The following is a 3,713-nucleotide window of genomic DNA, read 5'->3' on the forward strand; positions in this document are numbered from 1 at the left end:
CTCCTGTGAAACCATCTGGTCCAGGGCTTTTGTGTGATGGGAGTTTCTTGATGACTGCTTCAATTTCCTTTGCTGATATTGGTCTGTTCAGGTTTTCTGCTTCTTCTTCAGTCAGTTTTGGAAGATTATATTTTTCTAGAAATGTGTCCATTTCATCTAGGTTTTCAAATTTCTTAGCATATAGTTCTTCATAGTAATTTCTTACGATCCTTTGTATTTCTGTGGTATCAGTTGTAATCTCTCCACTTTCATTTCTAATTCTGTTTATTTGGATCCTCTCTCTTTTCTTCTTGATAAGCCTACTTAAAGGCTTGTCGATTTTGTTTATCTTTTCAAAGAACCAGCTTCTGGATTCATTGATCCTTACAATTGTGCTTTTAGTCTCTATGTCATTTAGTTCTGCTCTGATCTTGGTTATTTCCTTCCTTCTGCTTGCTCTGGGCTGTCTTTGTTGTTGTTCCTCCAGTTCTTGTAGGCGTAGGGTTAGGTTGTTTGTGTGAACTGTTTCTAACTTCTTAAGGTAGGCCTGTATTGCTATGAACTTCCCTCTCAGGACTGCCTTTGCTGTGTCCCATAGGTTTTGGGTTGTTGTGAGTTCGTTTTCATTTGTTTCCAGGAAGTTTTTGATTTCTTCCCTAATCTCGTTCTTGACCCATTCATTGTTTAATAGCATGCTATTCAGTCTCCATGATTTTGAGTGTTTTGGGTTTTTACCCTTGGGGTTGGTTTCTAGTTTCAGACCCTTGTGGTCAGAGAAGATGCTTGATATGATTTCAATTTTCTTGAATTTGTTGAGGGTTGCTTTGTGTCCTATCATGTGGTCTATCTTTGAAAAAGTTCCATGGACACTTGAAAAGAATGTGTATTTTGCTTCTTTGGGATGAAAAGCTCTGTATATATCAGTTAAGTCCATTTCCTCTAGGGTATTGTTAAGTGACACAATATCTTTGTTAATCTTTTGTTTGGAAGACCTGTCCATTTTTGATAGTGGGGTGTTAAAATCCCCTACTATAATTGTGTTGCTGTCAATATCTTTCTTGAAATCCTCCAAGATTTTCTTTATGTATTTGGGTGCTCCTATGTTGGGTGCATATATATTTACAATGTTTATGTCTTCTTGGTGGATTCTTCCTTTGAGTATTATGAAGTGACCTTCTGGGTCTCTCTTTATGGCCCTTCTTTGGAAGTCTATTTTGTCAGATATGAGTATTGCTACCCCTGCTTTTTTTTCCTGTCCGTTTGCTTGGAAGATTTGTTTCCAGCCCTTCACTTTCAGTCTGTGTAAGTCTTTTGTCCTGAGATGGGTTTCTTGTAGGCAGCATATGTGTGGGTCATGTTTTCTTATCCATTCAGCTGTTCTATGTCTTTTGATTGGAGCATTTAATCCATTTACGTTTAAGGTTATTATCGATAGGTAGTTATTCATTGCCATTATTTCCTACCTGTGTTCCTCTGTCTTTCTCTTTTCCTTCCTTTCCTTAAAGCAGTCCCTTTAGCATCTCTTGCAGAGCTGGTTTGGTGGAGCTGTATTCTTTTAGACTTCTTTTGTCTGGGAAGCTCTTTATTTGGTCTTCTATCTTGATTGAGAGCCTTGCTGGGTAAAGTAGTCTTGGTTGCAGGCCTCTGGTTCTCAGTACTTGGAATATTTTTTGCCATTCTCTTCTGGCTTGGAGCGTTTCCATTGAGAAGTCAGTTGCTAACCTTATTGGGGCTCCCTTGTATGTTACTTCCTTTTTCTCCCTTGCTGCCTTTAAGATCCTCTCTTTGTCTTGGAAATTTGCCATTTTAATTATGATGTGTCTTGCAGTGGGTCTCTTTGGGTTCCTCTTGTTTGGGACTCTCTGTGATTCCTGGATTTGGGTGACTTTTTCTCTTCTCAGATTAGGGAAATTTTCCATCATTACTTTTTCAAACAGGTTTTCTATCCCTTGCTCTTCTTCTTCTCCTTCTGGTATTCCTATTATACGGATATTGTTACGTTTCATGTTGTCCTGCATTTCCCTTATTGCCTCTTCATTCTTTCTGAGCCTCTTTTCCTTTTCTTGCTCCTTCTGGGTGTTTTTTTCTACTTTGTCCTCCAGCTCGCTGATCCGATCCTCTGCTTCGTCAAGTCTGCTTTTAATTCCTTCTACTGTGTTCTTCAATTCAGAAATTGTATTCTTCATTTCCTCTTGGCTCTTGTTGATATTTTCTATTTCCTTTTTCATGTTGATATAGTTTGCAGTGAGTTCATTGTAGTTTCCTTGTAGTTTCTGGTAGTTCTCTTTGAGCTCAGAGAGCTCAGTGAGCTTCCTGATGACCATTGCTTTGAACTCAGTATCTGATAGTTGACTTGCCTCTTTTTCGGTTAGTATTCTTTCTGAGACTTCCTCCTTTCCTTTCATTTGGGAATTGTTTCTTTGTCTTCCCATTGTTTGTGAGGCTCTTCTTGTTGGCCTCTGCGTCTTAAATTGCTTTGTTCTGACTCCCTGGATTTATGATATGAACTTCTATGGTAGAATGCCAATGGGATTCGGTGGTGCTGTCTCCTTACTCTCCTGTGCTCACTGGTCTTGAGCTGACGTTTATGTGTTTAACACGGTCTAACTCTAGTCTTTTCAGCACTCCAGGTTTTGTTGTCTCACCTGTGGGAAAAAGAGAAAGGGGGGGCAAAAGAAAAGAAAAAAAAAAACACACACACACACAAAACAAACCAAAACAAAGATGGGAAGGAGGGAAAAAGGAAATAGGAAAGGAGGAAAGGAAGGAAGGAGGGAAGAAGGAATAAAGAAAGATCGGAGGCAAGATAAGAAGGAATTTTAGCAAAAATTAAAACATAGAAATAGATAAAAGAAGGCAGGAAGAAGACATAAAAATGGTAAAGGATGGGAGGAAGAAGGAATGAAAAAAAAGAAAAAAAGAGAGAGGAAGAAGGAATTCAGGGGGAAAGGAAAAAAAAGAAAAAGGATAAAAAAAAAAAATCTTCTGTTGGCTTTAAACCGGTCAGGTTATTTCTGCTGGTGTCCTGTCTGTGCAACGGGAGGGGGTGGTTGGAAGGATTGGTTTCACTTTTCTCTCTTCCTGGGTCACACTCTTCGCTGTTTTGTAGGTGTGGTCCCTGGCAGTCAATCAGTCCGTTGATCAGCCAATCCAGCCGCTTTGGCTTGTGACGCGTGCGTGCGCAGCAGGGGAATCCAGCCGCTTTGGGTCTGTGACGTTATTTTGTGCCCTGAGCGCGCAGCCGGCGGACCAATCGAGCCGCCAGGGCTTGGAACGCTGGCGCGCAGGTGGCGGATTCAGCCGCCTTGGGGTTAGGACACTCGCCAGCAGCTTTGTATTTGGAAAACAGGCACCCAGCAGGCCCTGTGCTTCGTGAGCGCGCGCAGCCCGCTGAGCCACAGGCTCTGTGCTTGGGAGCCCGATCCAGCCGCCCTGGGCTTGAGTCTCTCGGGCGGGCGGGGCCGCCCTGGGACTGAATCACGCGGCACTGGGTTCCGAGGTTTTGGGCCTGTGGGTGGAGCAGCTAGTCTCTGCTCCAAATTATCTCGGAGGTTTCAGGTGTGGGCGCCCCTCCGGGGTTTCAAGTGTGGGTCCCATTCGCTAATCTGCTCGCGCGCGCGACCGGACCTCAGGTGAGCGTAGCAGTCCAGGGGTGGAGGGGGAGGGGCGCCAGGGGCCTCGGCTACTACCAAGAGTTCTCTAATTAGCCCCTGAGTGTCTCTATTTTCTTTTTC

The sequence above is a fragment of the Desmodus rotundus genome, chromosome 5 (assembly GCF_022682495.2).
Source record: "Desmodus rotundus isolate HL8 chromosome 5, HLdesRot8A.1, whole genome shotgun sequence".
Lineage (NCBI taxonomy): Eukaryota > Metazoa > Chordata > Mammalia > Chiroptera > Phyllostomidae > Desmodus > Desmodus rotundus.